Consider the following 19,196-nt stretch of genomic DNA (forward strand, 5'->3'; position numbering starts at 1 on the left):
CTGGATTTGGAGTAAAAGTGCTTTTACTTTACTGATGCTACAGAATGTGGCCTGTCATTTTTTGGACACCCAACCAGGGTGTCAGCCCTGCCAACTAGACTATAGAAATCCATCTATCCCCCAGCTCTTTCTGTCCCATTCCTCATACATTGATTTTTCTCCCAGCAAAACAATGCTGCTGCCTTAATGCCCAAATCTGGGAAACTATAAACTTATCCATTTTGCCCCACTGCAAAGGTTAACTCCTCCTCTAGATCTAGGGGACACAGAAAAGCAGATTTACTTACCTTATTCTCCTCCCCACAGCATCTTCGCCCTCTAAGCTCCACCGGTCTAAGGTCCTTACGTCATCAAGACCAATGCAGGGTATGAGAGCATGGGGGAGAGCTGCCTGTTGGGGAGGCGGAGGATCGGGTAAGTAAAAGGGCTTCTCTTCTCCTCTAGATGAATAAAGCAGTTAACCCTTGGACTGCGAGTGCAGCCCCACTGCAAGGCATAATTTTACACACCCAGTGCGCTGTCACTATGCAGGAAGCGATACAGCGAACTATAGCAGCTCGCTATTGCTTCTTCTCTTTTCTCCCCCCGCAATCAGGATGGATGGCACAGACAGCGGAGAAATGCCTGCTCCCTCTGGTGTTTGTCCATCCAAAACTTGCTGGATGTCTCCTCCTCTCTGTTCAGCTAGGCAGAGGAAGAATGGAGGAGGCAACTTCTCCCAATTCAGTCTCCATCTGCAAAGTATTTGAACAGATACTAAAAGCTAGTCATAGATGGCTTGAAATTCAGCTGGGTCAGCAGGGACTGGCTTAATTTCGATCCATCTATGGGCAGGCTGGTTGTACAGAATCTAATCTCTTTTTTTTTTTTTTTTTTTTTTTTTTGCTCGATCAGTGTCGCCGGCTATAGCCAGTGTTTTATCAGAAAGCCGCTACCCATCGGAAAATGCAACCTTACTGATGTTCCGTCACGGACGTATTAGTACACTCACACTCGTCCGCAGTAAGCCTATAGTCTGAAGTCGCCAAGGGGACATCTTTTTACACCCACTGGAGTCTTGCATTTCACACTTATTTTTACCAGTAAATTGAGCTTATATAGTGAAATACAATATTTAGAAATTTGTCAAACTGTTCTGATGTTGAAATTTGAAAAGCAGTGGTGTTCTGTCAGATTGACAAACCTGTGAGATCAGCAGGCTTGCCGCTGCTTTTAAAATTCAACATCAAAATAGTCACACGGTCTTCCAAATACTGTATTTGACTCTATAAGCTCAGTTTACTGCTAAAACTAAGTGTGAAATGCAAGACTTCAGTGGGTGTAAAAAATGTCCGCTTGCCATCTTCTGACTGTAGGCTTACTGCATGTGGGTGTACCAAGATGGCCGTGCTAGAACATTCCGTTACATATTCTGATAGGTAGTGGCTTTCTGACAGGACACCGGCAACACTGATCATTGTATTATGATGGGGGGGAACTCTCCCCGTTGTCAGACTATAATAACTCCATGGGAGGCATTCCCACATCAACACTGAGTTTGTTGATAGAGGAATCAAAATTTTTTTCCTCATTTAGCCAGCATAAAAAATGCATCATCTATGTAATTTCTTTCTTGCACCACTGGCTGCAGGAAAGAAAATCACTAGATTCCTCCACCAACACAGTCAATGTTGATGGGGGAATCACTCCTGCGGAGATATTGTGTTCTCCTGGTGGGACAAGAAGCCGTCCCTGTCAGGAGGACACAGTAATAATTGCTAGTGGCTCTAGCTGCTGGCAATAATCACATGCTAGAAATCTGACATGCTAGTCGTACCCAAGTCAATTGATGGATCAGCATGTTCATACATGGTTCGAATCTCAGCTGGTTCTTGATGAACCAGCCGAGATTCGAACCGTTTATGGCCAGGAAGTCATTCATATGGGGAGCTGTGGGCTTTCTCTATCCTGGGGTCCTTACTGCTCTCGGGACAGACACCAAAGATGGCTTCCATCCAATCAGCACCGCGTGTTGATTCCCTGAGCCTCTATGTATGAGCCTCTATGTATGAGCCTCTATGTATTCCCTGAGCCTCTTTTGTTCTTTTCTTTTTTTCCCCATCATTGGGGTTAATATTATACCATGTAGGTTTTTTACAAATGCAGAGGAACCTTGGATTATGAGCATAATCCGTTCCAGGAGAATGCTTGTAATCCAAAGCATTCGCATATCAAAGCGAGTTTCCCCATAGAAGTCAATGGAAATGAAGATAATTAGTTCCGCATTGACTTCTATTGCATGCAATACCGCATGTGGCCAGAGGTAGGGGGCACCGGAGAGCCACGGAAATACTCGGGGACAGCTCGGCTGAACTCGGAAACCCTCGGAAAGGCTTGGAAACATTCGGAAAGTTAGTATTTCCCAGTGTTTCCGACTGATTCCGAGTATTTCCGAACAGCTCCGAACATTTCCGAGTGTCACTGGTGCCCCCCTTTTGTCCACATGCGGTACTGTACACCACATTAGCTTGAATTATGCTTGTTTTGTGAGACAACACTCGCAAATCGAGTCAGGATTTTATTTTTTTTTAATTGCTCGTCTTTCAAAAAGCTTGTTAACCACGTTACTTGTTAACCAAGGTTCCACTGGATATACTTTCTTTACAGATATGTCCTATGCGCCAGCTCCTGATGAGGTAGCAATATCACCGAAACACGTGGAGATTACAAGATGCATACATATATGTTTTAACATATGATTTATTATATGCATTAATTGTGCTTGTTTAATTGTTTTATATGGAGAAATATTGGTTGATATCTCCCACTGTTCAATGTTTTGTTTTTATCGTAAATATGGTTTATATTGGTCTATGGCCATTATACCAGCTTATCTTCCACATGGCAGCAGTACTGTACATGCCATGCGATGTGTATTTGTTTACAAGTTGTGTATGTTTGTCAAAATAAAGGTTTATGCTTTATATATGCCTCACTCAAAGTCCCAACCCTTCTCTCTTTACAACAAAAAGGGATGGAGCCACCTGGTTATTCCAGGTGCTTCATTCAAAGTCCCAACTTCTCTTCCTTTATGATGGCCAGGAAGTCAGCCCAACCTGCAGATCTGTGGCCTAGTCAGATCGACAAAGATCTGCAGATAATATTAGTTTATAGGCTGCAGAATCTGCAACGTTTCTATGGAAATTTGCAATTTTCCCCTTCCTGGCGCACATGGCGCAAACCCTCTTCAACATAGGTGCACTATATTGTTAAATCGATTGTATAGTAAAAATTTTAACTTTTACCTGCAGGTAAACCTATAATAATAATAACCTATAATAATACTCTAATCTGTAGGTAAAAAAAAACTCCTAAATGTGCACAGGGGATTCTCGGCTGAAAGCCCGGCAGACGACGGACTTTGCCGGAAAGCCACTCATAGCGCTGGAGCCTCGATACCCGGAAGACACGCCGAGGCAACATGTCAGCTACCTCGGCATGGACCAGGTGAGGTACTGACGCCTCGTTCTAAGGTAAGTATTTCATAATGAGGTAGTATGCGGTGCATACTCATTATGCCTTTTGCCTTATGGGTGTAAAAAAAAAAAAAAGGGTCAGCGGGTTTACTACCGATTTAATTTGGTGCATAACAAGTACACATCAAAGGCACACCACTGTGTACAGGGAAATGGCTTTTGGGAGATGTAGTTCTGGGGGTTTGTCTAATTCAGCTGTCCTAGCAAGGATTTTACAAACCTGGTGTTGATGTCACAGGGAGTTATGAAATCTCACCACTGGAACAAGGTAAAAGAAAATTATAATGCTGAGACTTGCTCTATAGTGCAAAATGTGGGGGGAAATTTGGGTATGGGATACACTGCTGTATACCCAAGAACTCCTTCCTTGGTGACATGAACCCTATGTAGATGGCACACATTCAAGACACACCTATGACTTTCATTTAGAAAAATTACTATTCTTTTTAATTGTTGGGGAGATAATCTCTTGTTTGGAGGTTACTGCCCGTTAGTGTAAATAGGTCCATGTGCTGCAGAGCAGATGAAGCAGAAACTTCATAATCTAGGTGTACACATTGTGACATACTTCTGCTAGAAACATAAGAGCCATCACCCAGCTCTGATCTGAGCACTGACTGCTCCCAAAATCTTAGCTTTGTTCTCCGATGGTGAAAGGCCCTCACATATCAAGCGTTGGAAAGGGGATTAGTATCGCCAAATGAACTGAAGGAGACTCCACACTCTCCTCTGTGTGCTTCTGTGCATTAAATTGGATTTCTTTCCCCCGATGCTTTCAGTGTGACAATGACTTCTCTGGCAGATGCTTGGTGGACCCAGTTTTATATTACTTAAAGGGCGACTATAGTCATTTAAATCGTTTTTTTATTTATACATGTGAAAGAACTCATTTGAATGTATGTATTCTCCAGCGTGAATAAAAACTGAAGTTTAATTTGCTTACATTTTGCCTTCCCTGGTTGCTCTTTTATCCCTTCATCAACATACTAATTACATTTTTAAATAAAACTCTCTTGTCTTCATTATATAACTTATTTTAAACTCAGTGATGTCATCACTAGGACTCTGTACTTCTCTATGCAATGCAGGTGTAACGACATATTCGGCGACCCATCGCAGTTTGCTATGGAAGTGACGTTGCATCGCCGCCATAAAGGATACACTAAGAAGGGGGAAAGCGGACATGTTGTTACACCCACAGGAGTTTTTGCATTTTACACGTATTTAAAACAGTAAAGTCAGTTTATATAATCAAATACAGTACTTACAACTCCGTCTGGCTACTTTGATGTTGAATGTTAAAAGCAGCAACAATCCTGCTACTCTCACAGGTTTGCTAATCTGACAGAAGTTCGCTGCTTTTAAAAATGTAGTTTTTAAAAGTAGTCAGGCGGTGTTCTAAGTCCTGTATTTCACTATAGAAACAGACTTTACTGTTATAAATATGTGTAAAATGCAAAACTCCAGTGGGTATAACAACATGTCCGCTTTCCCCCTTCTTAGTGTATCCTTAGTGTGGACTAAGGATGAGCCGAACACCACCCCGGTTCGGTTCGCACCAGAACCTGCGAACAGACCTAAACTTTGTGTGAACTTTAGAACTCTATTAAAGTCTATGGGACTCGAACGTTCAAAATCTAAAGTGCTAATTTTAAAGGCTAATATGCAAGTTACTGTCATAAAAAATGTTTGGGGGCCTGGGTCCTTCCCCAGGGGACATGTATCAATGCGACTCGAACTCGAAGCTCATCCCTACTGTGGACGAGTGTGGGGTGTAGCAAGATGGCGGCGACGGAACGTCACTTCAGTAGCAAACTGCGATGGGTCGCCAAATATGTCTTTACACAGGCAGCTCATGGCTACTGAAAGGGACAGACAGGGTGCTGTACATGGCTTACTGAAAATGTCACAGATCCATGCTTCAGTACTCTTCAGCCCTAATACAAGCAGTAAGCTGGGAGGAGTTATGCAAATATCAAAGTGCCTTAACCACTTCAGCCCCGGAAGATTTGGCTGCTCAATGACCAGGCCATTTTTTTCGATATGGCACTGCGTCGTTTTAACTGACAATTGCGCGGTCGTACGACGCTGTACCCAAACAAAATTTACGTCCTTTTTTCCCACAAATAAAGCTTTCTTTTGGTGGTATTTGATCATCTCTGCAGTTTTTATTTTTTGCGCCATAAACAAAAGAAGAGCGACAATTTTGAAAAAAAAAACACAATGGGGGTTAATTACAAAGGGCAATTACGCTTTGCAGTATAAGTGCACTTGGAAGTGCAATTGATGTAAATCCGAGGGGGACATGCAAGGAAAATAAAAAACAGCATTTTAGCTTGCACATGATTGGATGATAAAATCAGCAGGGCTTCCCCTCATTTCAGAACTACCCCTAAGATCTACAGCTGCACTTCCAAGTGCACTTGCAGTGAACTCGTAGTACAAAGTGGTTTTGCCTTTCGTAAATGTAGCACTAACCCCCGAAGGAGCTGCTGGTTATTTTTGGGCATACCGTTACCCTCCATTCTCTTTGTTGCAAGTCTAGGGGATGTCCCGTGGTAGATGGCCCAGTAACTTGAGACTGACAATAGATCCCCTTGAATGGATTTTATTTGCAAAACTCAAACCATTGAACAGTCTTTCAATTTGGAATCAGAGGTTTGGAAAAGGAAGTTCAGGTACTCTTAATGTCAAAGTCCAAAAACATTAGTAAGAACTTGCTTACTTTGACTGCATCCAGAGAATAGCCATTCGCAGCTGGATGAACACTCAAGTTGGACAGTCCCTCTCACACAAGGCCTAGCAGCCAACAAGGTGCTTACTCAGGAACAAAGTGTTTGTCACAGACGTTGTTGTAGAACATGTAGGGAAACTAAGCTGTAGAACACTTGTAGGATACCTGGATCTTTCAGCCTGCTTGGCGATATCCACAAGACAGGATTCTCTCTGTTACTTCAGCCCTTCCAGGCTCTTGTTAAGAAAACCAACCCGTACGTGGTGTTCTTCTAAAGAGTCTTCCCCTGGAATGCTTGAAGTCACTGTGTCTCTCCCGAACTGGAGACGGCACCCAACCACCTCGGAATCCTCCTTTAGTTTCCTTGCCATGGGGTAGCCAGCCCCGAGACATTAAAGTGGGGTGGATCTGCACCCCAGGCCATAGTCTTCCTGGGGGCTGGCCAAGAGGACCAGGACCATGTAATCAGCACCTCATACTGGACCGGAACCCCGAACCACGTGAGGTCCTCATCTTAAATACACTCTCCCAGAGGGCACAGCGAGAGGGCCACTCCCACTGACCTGGCTCCGAAAGAGAGTACCCAAGCACCTAACCAGACCATAGTTCCATGCCTGCCACAAGAGACAGTGCTACCTGTGGCAAGGCTGAACATTTCATAGTCCAGTCAAACTGATGCAGAGGTCCAATTTAGACAAATAAACCCAAACCAAACTGCAGTTTAGGTAAAGTTTAACTTTGAAAAACACATAGCGCGAGCTCTTCAGGAGCCCGCCGCTACATAAATAACCCCCAATATCTTATTGCTATAACAAATATCCCAAATTTAAAAAAATAAAAAAAATAAAAATTTCCTCAGTTTAGGTTGATATGTATTCTTCTACATATTTTTGATTTTAAAAAAAACGCAATAAGCCTATATTGATTGGTTTGCGCAGAAGTTATACCGTCTACAAAATAGGGCATAGATTTATGGCATTTTAATTATTATTATTTATTTTACTAGTAATGGCAGTGATCAGCGATTTTTATTATCAGGACTGTGATATTGCGGCAGACAAATCTGACACTTTTGACACATTTTTGGGACCAGGGACATTTATACAGCAATCAGTCCTATAAAAATGCACTGATTACTGTATAAATGACACTGGCAGGGAAGGGGTTAACACTAGGGGGCGATCAAGGGGTTAACTGTGTTCCCTAGGTGTGTTCTAATTGTAGGGGGAATGGGACTGACTAAGAGAAGAGAGAGATCGGTGTTCATACTTAGTATGAACACACGATCTGTCTCCTATCCCCTGAGAGAACCGGGATTTGTGTGTGTACACACACACATCCCCTTTCTCGTTCTGTAACGGGCAATTGAGAGTGCCTGCCAAGGACTCGCATCGGCTCTGGGGGCACGCTTAAAGGTGTCCTAAAGAGCTAACATACAGATACGATGGCTTGCGCAGGGGAGCCAACCTGCCGCAGTATAACTAGTCCGGTAGAGGTTAAAGAGGCACTTCAGTCCTAGTCTGTACAGGAGCTGCCATTATTGGGCATGCGTAGCTGCACTATAGGGCTCTGCCTGGCTTTTGGCAAAGCCCTTCAGCGCATCTTCACATTTGCAGTTGACTTTCCGATCATGTACAAATACGAATAAAGTTTGGGACTTCCCTAATAGCTACTTTTGCGTATCCACATGGTACCACGTGCATGCGTAGATGGTTTGGGAAAAGCAGCGCATACACAGCGGTGGTCCAGGGCTCACTTAGGTACCGAAACCCTGCTCCATATCTGTGCATGCAGGGGGTGGGTAGAAAAATGTTTTTGTTCTTGTCTAAGCATTGCAGCACAGATAAAAGACACTAGTTAAATGTCCAATTGTAAGAGAGGGCGGGTGAAGGAGGCAGGACAACATGAAGGGTGAAAGTTCGCTTTAATAGGTGGTATGTAATAAAACAGCCACTACAAGGGGTGTGGCTTATCAGAAAAGGGACTAGGCTTTACAGACAGTAAAGTGTGAATTGGTCTCTACTATAAAAAATTATTTTTGCATTAGGATTGTGATCAGACTATGTATATTCAGTTGTGTACATATTTCTACTGAGCAGTTAGAGAGCTTGAAAACAAGCGACCTCTGTAGCTGCAGGCACTGTGGAGCAATTAATTCTCAAAGCTCACAGCAGAAGCCTTCTTAGAATTCTCATCATCCTGCCCCACCTCCTCGGAGACTTGCTTTGTTTTTAAATGAGTCCCTGTTCACACCTGTGCAATTAGATTTGTCACACTTCAGGTGCGAAAATGCATTACAGGAAGAATCAAATAGGTGTCTATAGGGCCTGTTTATACCTATGCAACACACTTTCATATGACTTGGAAAAAACGTCCAAGCGCTTCTTTCGTTGCAATATAGTCTGTTTGTGGCCTTATAGACTGGGGTGCATAAAAACACAAAACATGTATGAGAAAAGGCATACAAAAAGACCAAATTTACAGAAAACACAAACACACAAGTGTGAACCTAACCTTAGAGATTTGAAGGCTGGAAGACAGCCATGTCACTGCTGGGAGGGGAAGCAGGAAGGTAGTTGAGCTACTGAAAGAAACAACTTCTCATCAACAATTTCTTAAATCTCATTTACTGCTTAAGAATATATGCATACATTATAAAGAAAACAATACTAAAAAATACTCAAGACTAAAAGTCCTTGATAATATTGTAGCAGTGCTCTCGTGAAATCATAGAAAATGGCAAGCTTCCATACAAAGTTCATATATGGGACAATGGTGCAGAGGAGGTCAATAGTACTTGTGCTGTAATTGATCATAAACGAAACTCCATTCACCAGACACTTCACCACGTGAGAGAATCTCAACTTTGGGGGTACACTCACCACATAAATGGATATATTGTGCCTTTAGTCAAAACTGATTCTTCACCGCTCCACCAGAACTTCCACCAAACTTTGTCCAGTATAATCATGTGAAAAAATTAATTGTTCACATAGCGTGATACTGTATACAGATTTTAACAGAACCCATAAACCCCCCTTAAAAGATATACGTACTAAAAACAAGTTAATATGAACCAGTAATAAAGTGCTTATGCAAGCTTAATCAGCCGGCCACTGATATAGTAGAGATGGGATGTCTGTGTACATCAGCTGTTCGATCTACTTTCTGGTTGTGCAGCGGCCCGTGACATGCACATATCACTTCTGGTAAATCAAAACCTGACGTGTTTCGTCACTTCCTGAAGGCTTGATCTCATAACATGCATTTATGCAAGCAATGTCTCCGCCCCGTTGGCTGTTAACAAATTGGAACAACCTCGATTGTGTCTGCTCACAAATCACGCGCTGTATGTATTAACGGGCGCACACACACAAAACAAAGCCATCGCAGCCGCAGGGCTGACAAAGTGTCATTACTATTGGTAACATTAAGACAATTATAAAAAGTAGAATTAAAACCTTATGCCTAAAAAACTATTAATCACCATAGTAAAACACCTAATTAAATAGAAATTACATATAAATAGTCAAGGCAGTTAAAATCATTCAGTGTGTAAATACGGCAAGCCATATATAATGCACAAATAAATCACAACAGCGCCAATGACAAAATGTAATGGAAATGAGACATATGATTATGTATCATCTCCACTATCATTCATGCCTTAATACTAAAAGATGACATCTGCGTGAATATGGCGGAACAAGGGCGAGAAAAGATATATATACCCAGAAAAAAATTCATAAAAACAATGATAATGATAATAATACTGATATTGGTGGCCGGGTGATTACGCTTGCATAAGCACATTATTACTGCTTCATAATAACTTGTTTTTAGTATGTACTGTATTTATTGGCGTATAACACGCCTTTTTTTCATGCTGAAAATCAGGTGCAAATAGCGTGTGTGTGTGTTATACGCCGATACTTCAATTTTAGCTACCTCGGAGGGGACAGGGAGGGGGTGGGACGAGTGCCATCAGATTACATACAGTGAGAATCTCCTGTTTACTTGGCGTCCTCTGTATTAGGAAGTCCCGTCTCCTGGGCCTCCACTGGACCACTGTTATGTCTATCATAGGAAATTTTCACTGTATGTAATCTGTCGGCGCTCCCCTCTAGGCTGCAGATGGGCATCGATCAGGCTGCACTGAGGCAACGGTGAGGCTGCTGCGGTGATGGCAACGGTGAGGCTGCTGCATTGATGGCGCTTGTGAGGCTGCATTGATGTGGACTGATGAGGCTGCATTATTGGCACTTGTGAGGCTACAGATAGGCATTGATCAGGCTGCATTGATGGCAATGGTGAGGCTCTAGATGGGCACTAACCCTTATTTTGCTTCAAAGTTCCTTATTTCAATTTTTTTTTCCAGAAACTTCCCTCTTAAAAAGAATGTGCGTGTTATATGCCTGTGCGTGTTATACGCCGATAAATACGGGCATATCTTATAAGGGGGTTTATGGGTTTTATTAAAATCTGTATACAGTATCACACTATGTGGACAATTCATTTTTTCACATGATTATACTGCAGCCTTGCACAACGTGACTAAAATTTGGTGGAAGTTCTGGTGGAGCGGTGGAGATTCAGTGTTGACTAAAGGCACAATGTATCCGTTTATGTGGTGAATGTACCTCCAAAGGGGAGATTCCCTCACGTGGTGAAGTGTCTGGTGGATGGAGTTTAGTTTATGATCAATTACAGCACAAGTCACTATTGACCTCCTCTGCACCATTGTCCCACATATGAACTTTGTATGGAAGCTTGCCATTTTCTATTCTTGACAAGAGGGCTGCTACAATATTATCAAGGACTCTTAGTCTGGAGTATTTTTTAGTATTGTTTTCTTTATATTGTATTGATTTTTTTTAGTGGCTGCTTTTCAGAATTTGATTGTACAATTATTGTTGTATTTTTCACATGTGACATCTTCTATTACATAGAGATCTTAATTGCTTAGATCCTAAGCGCGGAGCAGTGCTTTTATAGGTAGGCCGATTTATAGCATCTTTGTATTCAAATACAGTATATGTATATATGTTTGAACTTTCACAGCCTGGGGATGGGTTCATGTTAACCCGTTCACACTATTGCATTGCGCCTTATCACAACTTGCAGCACTTTACATGCGTTGGTATGATGTGATACCATTCATTCTGAATGGCATCCCAATGTACCTTGCTAAAGGATATGCACTGCGATGCACTGCTAGAAATTGCCTTTTTTTGGTGCTTTAGGTGAGACCCATACAAATTAATGAGCTGCCTTACACAAGACATGTTACCTGCAGAATAATGCACCCTAATGGTGTGAACAGACCCTTAAGCTCGGCTTGGGGCACTCTGAGATGATCTCATATCTGTTGCAAGCTTCAGAAAATGTATATGTAGTGGCCATAACCCTTGATAGGGCGGCCTTGACTTTTGGGCTTACCGGTTGCCTCCTCTTGGCTTGTTCTTCCACATCTAGGGGTTCCCAGGGTTAGTACCCAACGACTTTGGATGCTGACACCATAAAAGGTTTTTATTTGCAGGGGTAACATCCAACAAACACAGTCTTGTATGGGAACAGAGGGCAAGGGTGAAGAAACTCAGGCACCTTGAACTGCTAATCACCAGAAAGTCTCTAATACAACCCAGAGAGTAGCCACTCTCAGCTGGGCGCTTCAAGGCTGAACAAATCTCTAGCCAGAGATTATGGCAGTCAGCACTTTGATCCAGAACTTACAAAGTCTTTGACCTTGAATAAAGCTTGCAACCAAAAATGAACAGGAACCTTTCCTCAGTACCTGGAACGTTCTCTGTCTCCTTGGCAGTCCTGGAAAAGCGTGGATTCGTTAGTGTCCTTGACAACCCAGCAACCAGGCACTTCTTGGGATGCCAACCTGTTGGCCCTCCTCCGAAGAATCCTCCCCCGATTACTTACACGGACTGCGGTGCCACTCCAAGTTGAGAGAACACCCGGACGTCTTGAATCCTCCTTCAGTTACTGCACCTCGGACCAGCCGGTTCCGAGACTCGGGAACAGATGGATCCTTACCTCAGACCATGCGGGTCTAATGGGGCTAATCAAACCAACCATGTTGTGGGGCGGCACACGCTCCCGTGACCGAGACCCCTCGCGGGGCTACCCCGGTCCAGATCCAGGAGCAGGCAGCTATGGCCTGAACACGTGACTTCAACATCTTAAGTACCCTTCCCCAGAATCCTCAGCGGGGCCAGACGCACCCACTGATTCACTCCGGGGAACGCTGATACCTAAAGCGTCCAACCAGGCCTGGTTCTGAGCCTGTCATGTGCACCTAACTGTACACATGACCAGGTAGAACTCTAACACAGCCCAGCCAAATTGATGCCAAAGTTAAAGCTACATAATCAGCCCTCAGAATCCCTTTACTGTTCTGAGGAAAAACAAAATTTTTACATAGCAGACACCTTGTCCAAAGTGTCGCCGCTACATATAGTTACTTAATGAACAGTTGATTAACTTTAATACAAGCCTTCAGTGACCTCTGTAGTTGCAGGCACTGTAGAGCAATTCATCCTCAAGTTCAGACTATGTCAGCTGACAGATTTTGGTATGAAAATGATCAGACAATTCAGAATAGTGGTTCTTAACCACTTAACCTCTGGAAGATTTACCCCTCTTCATGACCAGGATATTTTTTACTAAATGTCACTGCGTTACTCTAACTGACATTTGCGCAGTGGTGCGATACTTTTTCCAATTACAATTTATGTCAATTTTTTTTCCCACAGAGCTTTCTTTTGGTGGTATTTGATCACCTCTGGATTTTTTATTTTTTGCGCTATAAACAAAAAAGACAGACAATTTTGAAAAAAAAAACAATATTTTTTACTTTCTGTTATAAAACATATCCAATGAAAAAAAAATGTAAAAAATCGAATTCCTCCATAGATTTAGGGCAAAATGTATTCTGCTACATATTTTTGGTAAAAAAAAAAAACAATAAGCGTATATTAATTGGTTTGCGCAAAAGTTATAGCGTCTACAAACTATGGGATATATACTGCAATTTTTATTTATTAATTTTTCTTTTTTTACTAGTAATGGTGGCAATTAGCGACTTAAAGCGGGACTGTAATATTGTGGCGGACAAATCAGACACATAGCTGAAACTATTGACATTTTTTGGAGACCAGTAACACTAATACAGTGATCAATGCTAAAAAATATGCTCTGTCACTGTACAAATGACACTGGCAGGGAAGGGGTTAACATCAGGAGCGATCAAAGGGTTAAATGTGTTCCCTGGGTGTGCTTACTAACTGTGGAGGGGATGCTTTATCTGGGGAAAGGTAAAGATCGGTGTTCCTGCTTAGCAGAAACACGGGATCAGTCCATTCCCCACTCACAGAAGGGCGGTCTGCCTTGTTTACATAGGCAGACCAATGTTCTGCCTGTTTCCCGAACAATCGGTGGGTCCCAGCGGACAGTGCATCTGCCAAACCTGCTGATTGGCTCCCGCTGTGGCCAATCACAGTGGGAGTAGGCCACCGGCGCTGCGCGTTCACATACTAGGTACGTGATCTGGCACAGAGCGGCCGCCCTACCACAGTATATGTATGTATGGCGGTCTGCATGTGGTTAAAGTAGAATTTTAGGCAAAACTTTTTTTTTTTTCATTTTGGATAGAGCAAAGGAGATTTTTTTGGCCATGTGTGTCCCATTGTGGAGATTTTCATTCACTTCCGGTTCCATAGCCAAACAGGAAGTGAGAGGAAATCCCTGCAAATTAAGGGAATTCCTTGGGGACCCCCAACTCACCAGAAATAGTGTCCCCATTGGAAGCATTTGACACAGTTCCCCATAAACGTTTATTGTACAAAGTAAGGTCCATTGGCATGGACCATAGCGCGAGTACATGGATTGAAAACTGGCTACAAGAGTTCAGAGGGTGGTGATAAATGGAGAGTACTCAAAATGGTCATGGGTGGGTAGTGGGGTTCCCCCAGGGTTCTGTAGTGGGACCAATCCTATTTAATTTATTCATAAACGACCTGGAGGATGGGTTAAACAGTTCAATCTCTGTATTTGCGGACGATACTAAGCTAAGCAGGGCAATAACTTCTCCGCAGGATGTGGAAACCTTGCAAGAAGATCTGAACAAATTTATGGGGAGGGCAACTACATGGAAAATTAGGTTTAATGTAGAAAAATGTTAAAATAATGCATTTGGGTGGCAAAATTATCAATGCAATCTACTCACTGGGGGAAGAAGCTCTGGGGGAATCTAGGATGGAAAAAGACCTGGGGGTCCTAGTAGATGATAGGCTCAGTAATGGCATGCAATGCCAAGCTGCTGCTAACAAAGCAAACAGAATATTGGCATGTATTGAAAAGGGGATCAACTCCAGAGATAAAACGATAATCCTCCCGCTCTACATGACTCTAGTCCAGCCGCACCTAGAGTATGCTGTCCAGTTCTGGACACCAGCCCTCAGGAAGGATGTACTGGAATTGGAGCGAGTACAAAGGGCAACAAAGCTAATAGTCTGGAGGATATCAGTTATGAGGAAAGGTTGCGAGCACTGAACTTATTCTCTCTGGAGAAGAGACGCTTGAGAAGGGATATTATTTCAATTTACAAATACCATACTGGTGACCCCACAATAGGGATAAAACTTTTTCATGGAAGGGAGTTTAACAAGACTCATGGCCACTCATTACAATTAGAAGAAAAGAGGTTTAACCTTAAACTATGTAGAGGGTTCTTTACTGTAAGAGTGGCAAGGATGTGGAATTCCCTTCTACGGGTGGTGGTCTCAGCGGGGAGCATTGATAGTTTCAAAAAACTATTAGATAAGCACCTGAAAGACCACAACATACAGGGATATGCAACGGGGCTGATTCACTAAAGGCAAATCCACTTTGCACTGCAAGTGTACTTGGAGGTGCAATCACTGTAGATCTCCGGGGGGGTACATGCAAGGAAAATAAAAAACAGCATTTTTGCTTGTACATGATTGGATGATAAAATCAGCAGAGCTTCCCCTCATTTCAGATCTTCCCCTCAGATCTAAAGTGATTGCACTTCCAAGTGCACTTGCAGTGCAAAGTGGATTTGCCTTTAGTAAATCAACCCCCATTGTAATACTGACATATAATCATGCACATAGGTTGGACTTGATGGACTTGTGTATTTTTTCAACCTCACCTGCTGTAACTATGTAAGATTTCCCCTCTATTACTTTTCTGGGGACAACCCAAATGTAGGATTTCCTTTTACTTTCGGTGATAACGGTAAACAGGACAAATATAGAGGATGAATCTCCTTAACGGGGACAAAGACAGCAATAAAAACTGACAAGCATTCTAATCCCTCTCCACTCCATACAAAGCAAAAAAAAAAATGTTGCCTTTAGTTATACTTTAACCTTTTTGAGACCAGGTCAAGGTAAATTCTTCCAAAACCTTCCATGCACCAATAGTAAAGGACAAAGTTTATACTCATACAATAAGTGTATGGGAATGCAAAACATGTACTGAAATGCTGGAAGTCTCTGGATGGGTGTCACCATACCTCACAACATTCTGAGATGGGAATGAGGGACACCTATCAGCAAAAGTATGCAGGCATAGGACACACACCCTTGCCACGCCCCCTTAAAGGAGAATTGTATAAAAAAACAAGATTGGTTAAACACACAAGTGCTTTTTTTACCACTACTATCTCTTTATATTGGCTTTTGTAATTTACAAATGCAGCACTTTAGAAATGGGTCAAATAAGGGACAAATGAGGAGGAATGAGGGACAGAGGGACATTGCTCCAAATCAGGGACAGTTGGGAGCTATGTGTCACTGTGGGCCATGATGTAGGGTGTGGAGTGGGTCTGGGGACACTGCGACACACTAGGTGGCCCTGTAGGGAATGAGGTTCCTAGGTTGGTCAGCACTGTGTGAGGTTGGGGGACACTGTGGGACACTGTTAGAAGCGTTGGGCACTATGGAGGGCTGGAGGCTCATCAGCTGATTGGGGGGGCACGGCACTGTGGAAGCTAAGGGAGCCCAGGGGGCCTGGAGGCACTGTCGGCAGCTACAGGAGATTGGGGGGTACTATGGGAGCTGGAAAGCGTTATTAACCGGTTCCCGACCAGCGCACGACGGTGTACGTCGACAGAATGGCACGGGCAGGCATATTGGCGTACAGGTACGTCCGATATTCAATGCCGCCCTGCCATCGGGAGCGCGCCGCCGGCGGCGCGCTCCCGTGCTGGTCGGGATCCCCGTGAGTCCGGTCGCGGGACCCGCGGACTCGATCGCCGCGGGCATCCCCGCGATCGTCTCACGGGACGGCTGAATGGAGGAAATGCCGTGTAAACAGCATTTTTCCATTCTGCCTAGCAACTAGTGACGCTGATCTCTGCTCCATGTGATTGGAGCAGAGATCAGTGTTCACTAAATGAAAGCCCAACCCCCCCACAGTTAGTAAAATACCCCTAGGAACACTTAACCCCTACACTGCCACCCACTGGTTAACCCCTTCACTGCCAGTGTCATTTACACAGGAATCACTGCATTTATATAGCAGTGATTACTGTATAAATGACAATGGTCCCAAAAATGTGTCAAAAATGTCCGATGGGTCCCCCACAATGTCGCAGTCACAATAAAAATCGCTGATCGCCGCCATTACTAGTAAAAAATTAAATAATAATAAATTATTAATAAAAATGCTATAAAACTATCCCTATTTTGTAAACGCTATAACTTTTGCACAAACCAATCAATAATCGCTTATTGCGATTTTTTTTTAACCAAAAATATGTAGAAGAATACGTATCGGCCTAAACTGAGGGAAAAAATGTTTTTTTATATATTTTTGGGGGATATTTATTATAACAAAAAGTACAAAATAATGCGTTTTTTTCAAAATTGTCGCTCTATTTTTGTTTATAGCGCAAAAAATAAAAACCGCAGGGGTGATCAAATACCACCAAAAGAAAACTTTAATTGTGGGGAAAAAAGGACGTCAATTTTGTTTGGGAGCCACGTCGCATGACCGCGCAATTGTCAGTTAAAGCGACGCAGTGTCGAATCGCAAAAAGTGGTCTGGTCTTTGACCAGCAAAATGGTCCGGTCTGAAAGTGGTTAAGGGATCTGCAGCTGGCTAGAGGCCCAAGAGAGGAGTAACCATGGTCTGGTAGTGGGCCATGGCCGATGGCTAATACTTCATCCAATCTCATATTTTACCTGTGATTATGTCCTGCCAGGAGTGACTGTGGTGTGTATACCATACCTCTGTCCTGCACAGTCCCTACAAGAACCTCACATTTCTAGAACAATCATGTGAGCTGGATGGAATGTGCTCATACATTCCGCTGTTTTCTGATGTCTATGAACAACCTTTACGGTCTGCAGAAATTGAGATTTATGAACACTAAGGAGATGACTCAGGAATTTGTTTTGTAATGTTTATATTGGGTAGTTTGTTGCTTCTTGTGTTGCCAATCTCAGTTCCAGGAACAAAGAAACTAATAATGCCTTATAATTAAGATTTATGTCACATTACTCTGCATTATTGTTGTGCAGTAAACTCATATGCCGTGATGAACAATTACCATAGAGCCCCTCTGCTTTGTTCTTTGCAAATCTCAGCTCAAATAAATAACGGTTTAATTTGTATTTAAATATAACAGTGCTAGGAAAAGTCATGTAAAATCCAGGTACCAGTCAGTTTAAAGTAGAACTAAAGGCAAGACTTTATTTTCCATTTTTGGTTGAGTAAGGGAGGGTTATAACCCCTGTGAGTTTTTTGCTGTTTGCCATCTGTGTCCCCATTGGCATTTCCCTTAATTTCCTGTTCTGTCCCCAAAACAGGAAGTGAGAAAAAAATCCTCCATAGTGAGGCAGATCCTGGTTGTCACCAAACGGACACCCCCCTTTGGAAGATTTCCCTTCCTTTTCTGGTGACAGCCTAAAATTTGGTATTTTATTTCACTTTCAGTATTATTGGTCACAAGGACAAATAGAGAGAGTGAATCTCCCTAACTGGAGCACAGACAGCAATAGAAATCTGACAGTTCTAATCCTTCTCAGCTATAAAACAAACAAACAAAAATAGTTTTGCCTTTAGTTCTACTTTATTGTTGGAATTGCAAGGCAAAAATAAGAAGCTACAGAGCCAATTTCCATCGTCATCAGTAGAGGGTCACAAAACATTCGGTGGTGATCATGTTTTAGATAAATCAGGAGCTTCCAGGGCTACTATCTCAACACTGGATTGGTATTTTTGTCACCGACAGCTCCGGTGTATGATAGAGTACATATTGTATTTCTAACGTCTCCAGATTTCCAAGATTTCCAGCCTGGCCATACATGTAAAGAAATCTATCCATAGCAAACAGCATGCATGCATGAATCTCCCACTGCCCAATATTGTGATCTGACAGCCAGCACCTGCAGCAGTCAGAATACCCAAACAGTCGCTGCCTCTGATTGGCTGCAGTCACTGTTCATCCAACTTTTTTCCACCCAGCCCCTTTGATTTGGTGTCAACAGGGCCACCCCTGGCTTGCATTTTCCACCAATTCACTTTCTTATTTACATCTGTTTAAAGTCCCGAACCTATAAAGCATGTCTGAGCGTTCAGAAAAAAAGGGGGTAGAGAGCTGAAATTACACACTGCAGAGCCCAGCGAGCAGAGCTCTGAGAATTGATTGGAAGGAAGGGACACCCATCCTTTTATACAACACACAGGAACAGAGCTGAGGATGTCAATCAGCTGGAGATCCCTCCCCTGTCACCTTTTTCTCTTGGTGTCAGGAAAACTTCTCAGACGTGACTCATGCTGATATCAGAGGAATGAAGCAGCAGACAGAAATGACACTTAGGGGGTTATTTACTAAAGGCAAATCCACTTTGCACTGCAAGTGCACTTGAAAGTGCACATCAATATACAAGACAACACGTGTCAAC

Source organism: Lithobates pipiens, unplaced genomic scaffold, assembly GCF_037356315.1.
Source record: "Lithobates pipiens isolate NorthernLeopardFrog02 unplaced genomic scaffold, aLitPip1_a1.2 Scaffold_18, whole genome shotgun sequence".
In the NCBI taxonomy this organism is placed as follows: Eukaryota; Metazoa; Chordata; class Amphibia; order Anura; family Ranidae; genus Lithobates; species Lithobates pipiens.